We start from the raw sequence: 15,715 nt of genomic DNA, 5'->3' as shown, positions 1-15,715 counted from the left end.
GACCAACCATCAATGTCGAAAGAAAGGCAAGCATTTCAAAGGCGAGGCAGATCACCGGAAGAAGCCCGCCATGCGTACCGGTGATCACGTACTTTCTATGGTCAATGATTTACACGTAATCTTTCGAAAGGATCCCGGCGGACTAGCTGTTCCGAATGACGCTGAGGGAACGCACCCATGTGGAAAAAGAAATCTATATTTTGGGACCTACCCTACTGGAAAGAGCTAGAGGTCCGCTCTTCAATCGACGTGATGCACGTGACGAAGAACCTTTGCGTGAACCTGCTAGGCTTCTTGGGTGTGTACGGGAAGACAAAAGATACACCTGAGGCACGGGAGGACCTGCAACGTTTGCACAAAAAGACGGCATGCCTCCGAAGCAGTATGAAGGTCCTGGCAGCTACGCTCTTACGAAAGAAGAGAAAGAAATCTTCTTTGAATGCCTGCTCAGTATGAAGGTCCCGACTGGCTTCTCGTCGAATATAAAGGGAATAATAAATATGCCAGAGAAAAAGTTCCAGAACCTAAAGTCTCATGACTGCCACGTGATTATGACGCAACTGCTTCCGGTTGCATTGAGGGGGCTTCTACCGGAAAACGTCCGATTAGCCATTGTGAAGTATGTGCATTCCTCAATGCAATCTCTCAGAAGGTGATCGATCCAGAAATCATACCAAGGCTAAGAAGTGATGTGGCGCAATGTCTTGTCAGTTTCGAGCTGGTGTTCCCACCATCCTTCTTCAATATCATGACGCACGTCCTAGTTCATCTATTCGACGAGATTGTCATTCTGGGGCCCGTATTTCTACACAATATGTTCCCCTTTGAGAGGTTCATGGGAGTCCAAAAGAAATATGTCCGTAACCGTGCTAGGCCAGAAGGAAGCATCTCCATGGGCCATCAAACAGAGGATGTCATTGGGTTTTGTGTTGACTTCATTCCTGGCCTTAAGAAGACAGGTCTCCCTAAATCGCGGTATGAGGGGAGACTGACTGGAAAAGGCACGCTTGGAGGGGGGACTCAATAATATGCAGGGACGGATATTCTTGGTCTCAAGCACACTACACAGTTCTACAGAACTCTACCTTGGTGACCCCGTACGTCAATGAACACAAGAACAGTCTGCGCTCCAAACACCCGGAGCAGTGTGACGACTGGATTACATGTGAACACATCAGGACTTTCAGCAGTTGGTTGGAAACACGTCTCAGAGGTGACACCACTGTTTGTGATGAGTTGTACTCGTTGTCCAGGGGACCATCTTCGACTGTATTGACTTACAAAGGATACGAGATAAATGGGAATACATTTTACACGATCGCCCAAGATCAAAAGAGCACCAACCAAAAAAGCGGTGTCCGCTTTGATGCAGCAACCGAGAGGGGAAAGGACACATATTATGGTTACATAATGGACATATGGGAACTTGACTACGTACATGATTTTAAGGTCCCTTTGTTTAAGTGCAAATGGGTCAATCTGTCAGGAGGCGGGGTACAGGTAGACCCACAGTACGGAATGACAACAGTGGATCTGAACAATCTTGGGTACACTGACGAACCGGTCGTCCTAGCCAATGATGTGGCACAGGTTATCTATGTGAAGGACATGTCTACCAGACCGAGGAAAAGAAAAGATAAGGAAGCGAATACATCATACGATGAGCCAAAGCGCCACATAGTTCTTTCAGGAAAAAGAGACATTGTGGGAGTGGAGGGCAAGACAGACATGTCTGAAGATTATGAAAAGTTTCATGAAATTCCTCCCTTCAATGTCAAGGCTGACCCAAGCATCCTGATAAACGATGAAGATTATCCATGGTTACGGCGCAATAAGCAAATGACACAAGTGAAGAAAAAGTGAAGACTTTCTCCCGCAACTATTATGATGATACCATGCCAACTTTGTAATAGACGAGGATGATACCATTGTCCGTTTTGTACAAGAAGTGCATCTATTTTTTGCCGTAACCCTCTCAACTTTCTTGCACATGCTATGTGGATGAAATGATGATACCATGCCAACTTTCAACCTTCTCAGATTTCATTTGAAATGCTTTTCAATTTTAGGGTCTTATAGCTCAAAATAATTAGTAAATGCATGAAAAATAACAGGCCAAAAATTAAAAATTATGCCACCTACTGGGCCACCACGGCCTGAATACGATTAGAAACCCATCCATGGGCCAGGATTCAGGCCCGTAGAAGGCCCAGTAGGCCCACAGGCATGTACAGAGAGGTTAGGCCCGTAAGCCTGCTTTAGAGAGGAGCTCGACAGCTCAGGCGCACCGCACCTTATAAACAGGTGCGGCTCTCTCTCAGCTAGCGAGGTGGGACTAAACTCACCACCATGCCGCTGTGCAAGGCCATTGGTCCCGGTTGGTGGCACGAACCGGGACCAATTCCACCCTTTGGTCCCTGTTGGTGCCACGAACCGGTACGAATGAGGCTGTGGCCCCACGAGCACCTTAGTACCGGTTCGTGGCACGAACCGGTACTAGAGTTTCTTACTAAGCAGTTTTTTAGTCCCACCTCGCTAGCTGAGAGGCACTACGAGCGGTTTATAAGCCCTGAGTGCAGAGACGATGAAGAAGAGGCGCAATGCTCACGTTGCTTAGCTTCAAGCCTTGAGGAATAAGGTAGACTGCATGGAGCTATGTGCAGTGCAGTCTACACTATTCCGAAAGGCTTGAAGCAAATCAACGAGCATTTCGCCTCTTTTTTATTTTTAATAACTTATTACAACTCCGGACTTCTTGTGTCCCGACAAAATAAAATAAACTTTAATAAAATTTATGAAACTAAAATTAACAAAGTATTTTCTGTTCAAAACATTATAAGAAACCTCTATTATTATTGAAACTAAAATCATATAAAATTGATGCAACTAAAATTATCGAAGTATTTTCTGTTCAAAATCATTAAAAGCAAAAATAATTTTCATAAAGAACTTTTTTTGATAGAAAATTTAATAGCAAAAAGAATTATCATAAAGTAAAATAAATAAGTAATTAGAAACAAAATAAAATAAAATAAATAAGTTTTTTGTAGTAAGTAGAAACAAAACAAAATAAATAAAGCAAAAAAACTAAATACAGCAAAAAAAATTCATAAAGAACTTTTTTTGATAGAAACTTTAATAGCAAAAAGATCTATCATAAAGTAAAATAAATAATTAATTGGAAACAAAATAAAATAAAATGAATAAGTTTTTTGTTGTAAGTAGAAACAAAACAAAATAAATAAAGCAAAAAAGAAAACAAAAAAACTAAATACAGCAAAAAAAATTGTTGGGGCGCTGCCCGCTTAGCCTTCCAACCCTCAGGTTTGCAAATACAGGCCCAGAAGGGCAAGGAGGCTAAATGGGCAGCGCGCCAAAGTTAGGCCCAGAAGCCTGCTATAGAGAGGAGTTCGAAACAGCAGCCGCGCCATGGCATTTAAACTGGTGCGGGCGCCCCTCGGCTAGCGAGGTGGGACTAAACTTTCGGCCGCGATGCGGACAGCAAAAAAAATTGTTGGGGCGCTGCCCGCTGGGCCCTCCAACCCTCGGGTTTGCATATACAGGCCCAGAAGGGCTAGAGGGCTCAACGGGCAGCGCGCGAAAGTTAGGCCCAGAAGCCTGCTATAGAGAGGAGTTCGAGACAGCAGCCGCAGCGGGGCTTATAAACCACTCCGAGCCCCTCTCAACTAGCGAGGTGGGACTAAACTTTTGGCCGCGACGCGGGTAGCAAGAGGCCTTTGGTCCCGGTTGGTGCCACCAACTGGGACTAAAGGGGTGCGTTGGTACCGGTTCGTGGCACCAACCGAGACCAATGCCCCCCCTTTAGTCCCGGTTGGTGCCACCAACCGGGACCAAAGGCCGCCGCTTCCCGCCCTTTGCGCTGCTGAAAAGGGACCTTTGGTCCTGGTTGGTGGCACCAACCGGAACTGAAGGGTGGCATTGGTCCCGGTTGGTGCCACGAACCGGGACCAATGCCCTTGCTATATAACCAGGACTTGTGAAAATTTCACATCTCCGTCGCCTCCCTCGCCAGTTGCCCCCGCCGCCAGGCTGCCCAAATCGCTCGCGCGCTCCTCGTCGCCGTCGCCGCCGCCGGCCGCCATGCCCATCTCCCCGTGCCCCTGCCCCGCGCCCGAGCCCACGCCGGCCGCCGCCCCGTCCCCGAGCACGCACGGCCGCGCCCCTGCGCCCCGGCCCGCCCCCACCATTGTCGTCGTCGCCGGCGCCCGCCCCCACCATTGTCGTCGTCGCCGGCGCCCGCCCCCACCATTGTCGTCGTCGCCGGCGCCCGCCCCCACTGCCGCCCCTGCCTCGACGCCGCCACAACTCCCCGTTCGGTCCGGCTCCGGCGACCCCCTTTCCTCCCTGTCCCCTCGATCCTCTTCATATAATTTTTTTCATATAATTTTTTTTCATATGCATATGTTGATTATATGGATGGATGGATGATGTATATGTTCATTATATGGATGGATGGATGATGTATGCTTTTTTTCATATAATTTTTTAGGCAGATTTTTAGAATTTTTTGTGTATGTATGTTATGTTTATATGTATGTATGTATGTTCATATGTATGTATGTTTATATGCAAAGCATATGCAAAGAAAATGTATGAATGGTCATATGCAAAGAAAAATGTATGTATGGTCATATGCAAAGAAAATGTATGTATGTATGTTCATATGAAAGAAAAATGTATGTATGTATGTTCATATGCATATGCAAAGAAAATGTATGTTCATATGCATATGCAAAGAAAATGTATGTTCATATAAAAAGGAAAATAAGAAGAGGAAGAAAGGAGAAGAAGAGGAGAGGAATAAGAGGAGAAATAAATAAGAAGAGGAAAAAAGAAGAAAAAGAAGAGGAGAAGAAAAAGGGAATAGAAGAGAAGAAGAAAAAATAGAAAAAATTCTATTTTTTCTTCTTCTCTCCTCTATTCCTTTCTTCTTCTCCTCTTTTTTTTTCTTCTTTTTTTTGTTCGATCTTCTCCTCTATTCCTTTTCTTCTTCTCCTCTTTTTATTTCTTCTTCGTTTTCTTATGTTTTATCGGGTCTGTCATCGTCGATATACCCCTCTCCCGATAACTTCAACACGAGGGGGGTCGATATACCCCCTCCCCGCCGATAATATTATTTTCCCATGTACGTATGTCGTCGTTGTCGATATAACCCCCTCCCAATAACTTCAACACGTGGGGGGGTGTCGATATACCCCCTCCCCGATAACATTATTTTCCCATGTATGTATGTCGTCGTTGTCGATATATATAACTCCCTCCCAGATAACTTCAACATGATGGACGGTCGATATTTATACCCCCTCTCGACCGTGATAACTTATACCATTGGAGCACCCCCCGGCCCTCTCGCTCGACCAAAACTCTCGAGGACACCCAAACCCTAGAAAAAAACGATGTCGGTCTCCTACCCCCTCCCGCCGCGCCCCTACCCTTGAAACGTTGCCTAGGCCACCCCAAACCCGGAATAAGCTAGGTCTATGTTTGCACTAATATATCCACCTGCTGTCATGTTTGTGTAATAATTGCCATGTTGTAATATTTGCAGAAACAATGGAGCACGGACGAGACGAGCAAGCAGAAGAGGTGTTGGGGGACATAATCTTAGCCGGAGGTGATATTTTGTCGTATCTTAACGACAATGATGGTCTGGAAGAACAGGGTGAAGAAGCAGGCTACGGTGATCGAAGAGTGGAGGAGGAAAGACATGATTATGATGGCTCCGGTGACCCAATATTAATGCTGGTGCAAGAAGGAGCCCGTGGTGACGGCTCCGGTGACCGAACAAAGTCCGGCCAGGTAAATATATTAGTTAAGCCTGTGCTGACTAGCTAATTGATGCATTCATTGTTTTGGTATGTACACATATTAATTAACACTCGTCTTTCTTCTTTTTTCTAGCCCTCCGGATCGAGCACAACTTCGGTAAAGAGACGAGGCCCGAAGAGAAAGTTGCGCTCGGATGAAAGGTTTGAGATCACAGCAATCGCGCGCGACGGCCAACCGAATGAACCCATCCGGACAAAGGATGCATTTGCTGCTCAGTGCGGGGTTCTAGTTAGGGACAAGATCCCGATCAGCATCCAGAAATGGTATAAGCCTAAGAAGGAAGACCCTGAGGTGTCTTATGTCAATGATATGCAGAAAGATGATCTTTGGACTGAGCTGAAGGCAAATTTCACCCTACCGCCAGAGGAGGATCCGGAGAAGCCAGTTATAGAGCAATTAATCAAGTCTCATGCTCTTAAGAAGATGGCAGACCTATTCAGGAGGTGGAAGAATGAGCTGAAAACGTTTGTCGACAAAGAAGAGACACCAGAATTCATCGGCCGGTATGAGAAGATCAGAGATCACTGGCCCGCATTTGTGGCCCACAAGACATCGGAAAAGAGTAAGAAGATGTCAGCGACAAACAAGAAGAATGCTACAAAGAAGAAGCTACACCATCACACGGGGTCAGGTGGCTACCTCAAAGCCCGACCTAAGTGGGCCAAGGCTGAGAATGATCTGCTTAAAAAAGGGATCGAACCATAGACAATGAACTGGATAGACCGTTGCCGGTCTTGGTTCTTCGGGCTGGCGGAACCTTGGACCCTGTATCAGGGAGGTGCGTTTGGACGAACGAGCTTTTGAGAATACCAGTCAAGAAGATTCAGCAATATATCGATGCAGCGCAGCAAGGGACGTTCGTTCCAGACAGAGAGAACGACGAGCTCACAATGGCCCTCGGGAATCCTGAGCACCCTGGACGGACACGAGGCACACCAGGCTCCGTTCCGTGGAAGGCTGGTTTTCCAGACGCGGGCGGTTACAAAAGCCAGGAGAGGAGGAAAAAAGTGGAGCAGATCCAAATTCAAAAGCTGCACGAAAGGGTTCAAGCGCTAGAGGAACGAGACGGCAATCGACATGCCGAAACTGCCCTCGAAGCTACACCGCCATCTCAGCGGAGAAGCAGCGTGGCTTCCACCGAGCTGCTTCAGCTGGAGCATGCGGCTCCTGCTAGCTACCCCGTGGATGCTATCACGGAGTCTCAACATTGCCACCTTATGGCGGAATGGCAGAACTTCAAAGTCAAGGCGGCTGTTGGCTCTGTTTTACCTCCTGAATCCGGCGCAACCTACCACTGCCGGCCGATTCCAGAAGGATATGCTAGGGTGATGGTGGATGAAATAACGGAGGGATTTGAGGAGCTCCAGCTTGACCACCCTCCCGGTGAAGGGGAGACTCGGCTGGGTTCTGCTCTGAAGACTCCATGCCTATGGCGGAAGGAGCTCATCAAGCTTCCGAACCGGAAGGCTCCGGCGAGTAAGGGCACTCCGCCTCCTCCTCCGGCGAGTGATCAGGGCACTCAGCCTCCTTCTCCGGCGCATGGCGGCACTCCGCCACCTTCTCCGCAGCGCCGGTGCGCTAGAGCAGCCAGCCTCCTCCTTCTCCGCCTCGTCAGCAAGGGCGGAAGAGACCCGCCGCCGCTGCTGCTGCTCCGGTGCGTCGTAGTCCTTCTCCTCCGCCTCGTAAGCAAGGAAAGAAGACAGCCGCAGCCGCTCCGTCTGCCCTGCCGGCGTCTAGCAATACAGCTGCCAGAGGCGGGAGGCAATACAGATCCGGTCCTTCTCTGAAGACTCCAGAGAAGTTACCATACGAGAGGACCGAGGAGGAAACCAGGAAGATCGTGCGAGCCGAAGTGACAAACTTCTTTGAAGGGGTGAAAGCAATGAAACATCCACCTCCGGAGGAGAAGGTAGATCCGGTGAAAGCAAAGCACACTCTGGCTGCCCTGACAAAACCACCAAAGTCTCCGCCGAGAGGAAACTATGAGCACATTCTTGCAAAGACATATGCCGAAGCGGAGCGGTCGGGAAGTACTGTCAGTGATCGAAGGTTAAAAGAACGACGAGCTGGGAAAAAAATTGCCCAGCTCGGCGAACAAGCGAACCAATCGTGCCCCCCGCTCAAGGTGTCAAAAGACATCGTCGTTAATGATCCGAGTATGGTGCCCGGTTATAGCAATCTTGGAGATTACCTGCCCAACGATGTACATTATGAAATCATGGAGGTGGACGAACACAAATACCATTACGGGAAGCCTCTCGTCAAAGATGAAAGATCTCTAACAACGATGATGCGAAGACTACATGATTGGTACATGAAAACCTGCAGAGAGTCTGATGGGATGGATACTTTGACGCTGAGAGTTAAACCGGAGCATGACCTCGTTGGAATTGATCTGCTGAATGTTCCATTTGAGGATTTCTTCCAGTTTTACAATCAAAAGGCCCACGATAAAACAACGATCACTTGCTACTGCATGTAAGTAGTACTACTTCTGTCATTAAGTCTCTCTATATAGGCCAGCTCTTTCATTGCATGTATTTATAATTATCCTCACTATATTATGCCGATTGAAGATCGCCGAATTGAAGAAAAGACAAATCGGTGATATTGGGTTCATTAACCCAAATCTCATAGATGCATATACGGTTGAAAAACATCCCAAAGAAGCCGAGGCCAACTTGCTACAATCGTTGGTATTAAATCAAAACAAAGATATAATACTCTTTCCTTACAACTTCAAGTGAGTGTTACTGTGTTGTGCATATTCGGTTTCCCTTATTAGTCCAGGTTATGGTAATGTAATTGATGACTTATGCATGCATGCGCAGCTTTCACTATATTCTCCTAGAGATTAAGCTTGAGCAGGGAGTAGTAACCGTCTTAGACTCGAGACGAAAAGATCCCTAGGACTATGCGAACATGACTCAAATGCTCGAGAAGTAAGTTAAATCGATCATTATCCACCATATCAGCAACTTTGTTCATTTCCTGATATCAAGTAATTGTTTTCTTTGTCTGGCAGGGTTTGGAGAAAATTCACCTCAAAAGCTCCAGGACTGCCGAAGAAGCTGCAATTTAATCACCCGAAAGTAAGTACTATAGTAGCATGTTCCGCGCATCTCCTAGTGATTCAAGCGCTAGTTTCATCAATACCATTTAGCATGCTTGCTTATCAGTTTGATTGACCTCTATTTCTTGTAAAGTGGTTGTGGCAGGAACCCGGGAATAATTACTGTGGATACTACGTTTGCGAGTCCATCCGCTACATGACCTGTGAGTGGGGCTACACTGAAGAACAATATGAAGTGCGTAAGCAATAATATTCACAATTTTATTTTATTACCATCATTTGTGTTGAGTTTCATTTATTCATATATATATATGTATTGACCCCCTTCTTCAAATTAGATGTTTCGGAAGCGGGATGAACTCCTAGCACCAGATCGTATGCGAGGAATTCAAGAGGAATTGGCGGCATTCTTCCTTGACCACGTGATCGCTGAAAACGGAGAATACTATGTGGACCCTGTGTTCCTACAATTTAATTAGGAGATTGTATTGTAAGAGATAATTATTGTATATATGTAGCCGGTAGTGTCGGATAGATGTACGAGAACTTGTTGTTCGACCAATATCTCAGAGAAGGAGAGGTGGTCGATATCACTTCTCTCTGTATGCATATGTTCATGACGATCTTCTGTTTCCTTCATTTGATTACTAGCTAGCGTGTCTACTCCTCTCCATACGTATATAGTACGTAGTGTCGACCAAGCACGGAGATAAGAGAGGACACTTCTCTCTATTAATTAGCTAGCTAATACATTATATGAAACACCTAAATTAACCCCCCAAAACCCCTAAACCACCCCCTTTCAAAAAAAAACAAAAACCTCAGCTCCTGCCAGCTGCTGACGCGTGAATGCCTATTGGTCCCGGTTGGTGACACCAACCGGGACAAAAGGCCCTGCCTATTGGTCCCGGTTGGTGGCACCAACCGGGACCAAAGGCCCCCCTGCCTGGGCTGGCAGCAGCGGCCACGTGGAGGACCTTCTGTCCCGGTTCGTGTAAGAACCGGGACTAAAGGGTTAGGGCTTTAGTAACGACCCTTTAGTCCCGGTTCGAGAACCGGGACAAAAGGCCCTTACAAACCGGGGTAAAAGCCCCTTTTCCTACTAGTGTATATCCCAAAATTTATGATGTACTTCTATGGCCTCTGCGTTGGAGTGAAACAAAATGGATTTCTTTAGAGCTGAAGATGTTATGGCAAGAAGATGTAGACAAATGAAGATATCACTTAGTTAAGTGGTCAGAGGGATGCAGATTTTCATAGCTTGTGCACCGGGCCTCGCTATCCTGGCTGCTCCAATGTTGCTTGAGATCTGTGCTACACTATTAACTTACTACATGAAAATTTCACATTTTTGTTTCTCTCATATAGAACATGTCTTGACATTCGGACTTTGCTGCACAACAAAGCTTTCTATCTAGAATGTGGGATAAAAATTAAAAAAAAAATTGGTCCAACATAAATACTAAAAACAGATTTTTTTTAGTAAAACAAATCTCATTTTGTATATTTATGTTGGCCGAAAAAATCTGAAAGTTTTATCCCGCATTATAGTTAGAAAGCTTTGTTGTGCTGCCAAGTTTGAAGTTCAAGACATGTTCTATATGAGGGAAACAAAAAAAGAGAAAAGTACTTGCACGTATCGCCATGTAGAAACACTGGTAGAAAAAAGCCCTTTAGTCCCGGTTCGCAACAGCCTTTAGTCCCGGCTGTGCAACCGGGACTAAATATGCGCGACTAAAGACCCCCCCCCCCCTTAGTCGCGCCTCTTACGGACCGCGACTAAAGGCTTTAGTCCCGGTTCTTGTGGCTGACCGGGACTAAAGGCCCGTCCACGTGGGCGCCCGTGGTCCGTCTGGGCGGAGGACCTTTAGTCCCGGTTCTCGTGGCCAACCGGGACTAAAGGCCTCCTCCGCAGGTTTAGGGTTTTAGCCCCCCTAAACCTGGTTTCTTTTTAGTTTGGAGTGTTTTATTTCTTTTATATTATATTTTGTGTTTTATTTTAATTTTGATAAAGTTTCAGTACACATATTCTACGCTACTATATACATGCATATGAAATTTCAAACAAGAAGAATTCAAGAGGAATATATAATATATATTCAATCTCGGGTGACCATATACAACTTCGAACAAGTTTCCATACACAATTAGGATGGATGACCATATACAACTTCGTACAAGTTTCAATCTCGGGTATGCATATAAATTTCTTCGTCCTCGGTATAGTGTTCTCCTTTAGGATTGATGACTTCCCTCATGAAAAATCCTGCTAATTCTTCTTGAATTGGTCGGAAGCGAGCTTCTGGACTAAGCCTCCTCCGCAAGTTATCCGTCGCGTTCCGCACGCTATCCGATGCCTTCCGCTCAGAGGTGTGTCTCCGGATGTTCTCACAACCATAGTATCCACATAGATTGGTCCCCGGTGGCTGCTTATCCACATTAACTAACCTTCTGAAATCTAGCTCATGTTTGAATTCACCGACAATTTCTTCTGAGAACCGTCTCCAAACCCTACAGGGCAAAGAAAATTAAATGAACAAGGGAGTTATTAGTTACTTGATATTAGGAAATGAACGAAAGAGACCGATCGATATAGAGCTCAAATGATTGAAAATAATTACTTTTGCAGCATTTTTCTCATGTCGGCCCAACGCTTTGGATCCGAATCCATAGAGTCCATGATTAGAACTCTAGAGGTGTGAAGTTCAATATTTAGCAGAATCCAGTGGAACCTGCGGACACGTTACATGCACAGTCATGCATAACTCATCGATTAGACATACCATGCATGGAGTAAACAAAAGAGAATGGGCACAAGAGAGAAACACTCACCCAAAATGGTAAGGAAATAGAATATGACTTTTGAGTTGATGCTTTCTAAGAAACTTGTACAAGTCTTTCTCCACGTCTTCGGGGTGATGTTGTAACACATGTCCATTAACGATATGTGGGTCAATGAACCCAACATCATGGATGTTTCTTATTTTGCATTCCCAAATCTTCAATCTGCATAATAGCGTACGCAACAATATAGTTAGGACAATATATATATATATAGTGCAGGCAATGAAGAATGAGATGAGGTAGAAATAAATCACTTACAGAACGTAGCAACTCAGCATAGATTTGTCGAGGTCGCGCAGATTGAACAGCTGGAACAATTCACTCATATGAACTTCTACAGAGTACCGTTTGGTGTGATGCTCATCTGTAACATCCGCATAAATATATTCTTTGTCGGCCCATGTTATGAATTGCTTGTACCAACGTAGCAGATTTCGCATTTGTGGTGGTAGACTCTTTTCCCGTGCAGGCTCGACGAGAGGCCCATTCCGCACATATTGTAATGCTATCTCACATACTGGCGCATCCTCAAGGCCTAAGAAGGCACGAAGAGTCAAACCCATCTCGGACGCTTGTTTCATGGCACTCGCTACAGTCAATCCAAGTGCTGCCGCAGCTGCTATGATCTCGGGGTCCTCTTCCGGACCGGCTTTCACTATGAGCGGGGGAGTCGATTGTTTCTTCTGCATCCCGAGCTGGTCAACTTGTTTCCCGCTTTTTTTACTTTCTTCTTTCTCCTCCTTCAATATTTTTGCTTGCCTACGAAGTTCATGTCCATAGTCGTCAGGCATATTCAGCTCGGCTTGGGACGGTGTCGTCAAAAAATCCTTAGCCCACTTCTTTTGCTTCTCAGTGAATACTTGCTTGGGCTCAGGCTCTTTTTTCGCCTTCATATCCGCCTTCCATTTCTCATAATCAGCAGACGCGGCCAATTTGGTTTCAGCTTCACTAAGTTCCCCAGGCCTTGGGAGAAGAGGCTTCAGTGATGGCTCCGGTACCCTTGTGGTCTTAGGTACATAAGGGTCCGGGTTAATAGTCCAGGAGCGGGTTTCCTTGCTGTCCGCCTGCTTCTGCTTCTTCGCCGGAGGTGGATTCGGGGGCGTCGTACCCGCCGGAGGAGGATTGGGGGGCGTCGTACCCGCCGGAGGTTGTGGATCGGGGGACGGCGTCGAATGGCGTGAAGGAGGTGTAGGTGAACCACCACGACCACCACCACCGCCACCACCGCCACCACCACCACCATTGGAGGGGGGTGGACTTGCTAGCCTTGGCGCCTCGCCTGGAAACACTATGTACTTCTTTTTCCATAGAATGAACTGGCGCTTGACATCTCCAAGTCTTCTCTCCCCTTCGGGTGTAGGTTTGTCAATCTCCAGGTCCTCAAACCCTTGGACTATGTCTTCCACCGTGACACGAGCATAGCCATATGCAATGGGGTTGTTGTGGTGGAGTGCTCCAGGTGTACAGGGTAAAGCACTGCCGCTAGCTACCTTCGTGGAAACGTTCCCCACGGGATAATGCAGATCACATTCTTTCATCTCTTTTACATCATCCACGGGGTAGTGAGGCTCCATTGCACGAATCTTGATCATCGGTGCACTAGCACCAGGCGGGGCATCCGTGGAAGCCACGCTGCTTCTCCGCTGCTGGCTTCCACGATCCGCTTCATGATCTTCATGCGGCCCTGCAGCCGATTTTTCTTTCACTAGTTCATGCACGGTCTGCTTCAACTCATGGAGTTCCGATGCAAACTTCGTCATAAGATCTGCATCTCGGTCCGTCTTTCTCTTACGGCTTTTGTAACAGTACGGGTCATTGTCCTGGGAAAACCCTACTTTCCACGGAACTTTGCCTTTGCCTCGTACACGTCCTCCGTGTTCATCATTCCCGAGGGCTGTTGTCAGTGCGTCTTTCTCTCTGTTGAACTTGATCAAGCCCTCTTGAGCTTGGGTCATTGCGTCAATAAGGGCTTGGGTGGGAGCAAACTGTCTCTGCCGGTGAACACACACCCCTGTCTCCGGGTCTAGCGATCCCCCATGCCCGTACCACCAGCTTTTGGCCCTTGGGTCCCATCCCTCTGTACCTAGAGGGATTCCTCGCACCCTCAGGTCCTCCTCCATCTTCTGCCACCTAGGCTCCGAAAGGCGGTATCCTCCTGGCCCCATAATATGATGGAACTTTTTCTTACTCGCATTATCCTTATTTTTTTCGATATTTCCTTCAAATGCTCTGATTGCTTTTGCCTCACAAATTCTGGCCAATCATCTTTCAGTTTCTCATGTTGTCCATTGAAATCCGGAGTCTTGCCCTTGTTGACATAGTCACGGGTTAATTTTTTCTTGAAGTTCCGGAATGCTTCGCCCATCTTCTGAAGAGCGAACTCTTTAACTAGCCTCCTCCTCTGACGTCCACCCGGAACCTCGTTACCGAATTCATCGACTTTGTTGTATTCCGGAGGTAGAATGAAATGTTCCATAAGCTTTCTCCAGCAATCCTTTTTCGTTCTCTTGTCGACAAAACTGAAACCAAGACGTGCCTTCTTTGGCTCCTTCCATTCCTGGACAGTGATCGGGACGTTGTCTCTAACAACGACTCCGCATTGGTTGATAAACTTTGAGGTGTGCTGTAGGGGCTTGCCGGTTTCACTGACAATCTCAATGGCATATGTTTCTCCTGTTTTCATCGCCTTGGATTTGCCACGCTTTGTCGTACTCGATCCGGAGGGCTAAAAAAAGAAAGAGAGTCGCGCGCGTTAATACATATGTATTCACATTTCAGTAAGTTTGTATCACGAGAGGCTCAATGTATATATATACCTCGCCGGAGGTGGTTGCTACTTGCAATTCGAGATCGTCGGTTGTTGACGGTTGACCTCCGTCGACAATGTCCGTTCCTTCACCTTCTTGATCATCGACAATCTCTGTTCCACCGTCAAGGTTCAGAAAAGAAGAGACTACATCCTCTTGTTGCTCATATTCTAAGCCCGGCACATAAGGAATCTCGTTGTTGATGATGACCATTAAATAACGTTCAGCCTCCGGATCCCTAAGTGGCTGGGCTCTATCGTCCGCCATATGTCACTCCTGCATGTAGTAAAAATTCTTTAAGTATAAAGGAATTAAAAAATAAGATTAAGGGGACATAGAGTAGGAGGAATTAAAAAATAAGATTCTTTAAGTAAAAATTCTTTTTTTCTTCTTCCTCCTCTTTCTTCTTTCTTTCTTCTTCTTCCTTTTTCTTTTTTCTTTCTTTCTTCTTCTTCCTTTCTTCTTCCTTTCTTCTTCTTTTTTTCTTCTTCCTTTTTCTTTCTTCTTTCTTTTGGTTTTCATTTTTTTCTTCTTCCTTTTTCTTTCTTGTTTTTTCTTCTTCCTTTTTCTTTCTTCTTTCTTTCTTCTTTCTTTTTTTCTTCTTCGTTTTTTTCTTCTTTCTTTTTTTCTTCTTCCTTTGTTTTTCTTCTTCCTTTTTTTTTTCTTCCTCCTTTGTTTTTCTTCTTTCTTTTTTTCTTCTTCCTTTTTTTTTCCTCTTTCTTTTTTTCTTCTTCCTTTGTTTTTCTTCTTCCTTTGTTTTTCTTCTTCCTTTTTTTTCTTCCTCCTTTGTTTTTCTTCTTTCTTTTTTTCTTCTTCCTTTTTTTTCTTCTTTCTTTTTTTTTCTTCTTCCTTTGTTTTTCTTCTTCCTTTTTTTTTCTTCTTTCTTTTTTTCTTCTTCCTTTGTTTTTCTTCTGTTTTTTTCTTCCTTTTTTCCTTTTTCCTTTTTTCTTCTGTTTTTTTCTTCTGTTTTTTTTCTTGTGTTTTCTTTTTTCTTCTTTTTCCTTTTTCTTTTTTCTTGTGTTTTCTTTTTTCTTCTTTTTCCTTTTTCTTTTTTCTTGTGTTTTCCTTTTTTTTGTTTTTTTCTTCTGTTTGTTTTTTTGTTTTCCTTTTTTTTCTTCTTCCTTTGTTTTTCTTCTGTTTT

This window comes from Aegilops tauschii, chromosome 7 (genome assembly GCF_002575655.3).
Source record: "Aegilops tauschii subsp. strangulata cultivar AL8/78 chromosome 7, Aet v6.0, whole genome shotgun sequence".
Taxonomy (NCBI): domain Eukaryota; kingdom Viridiplantae; phylum Streptophyta; class Magnoliopsida; order Poales; family Poaceae; genus Aegilops; species Aegilops tauschii.
The sequence above is the reverse complement of the archived record's forward strand: the minus strand, read 5'-3'. Positions refer to the sequence as shown.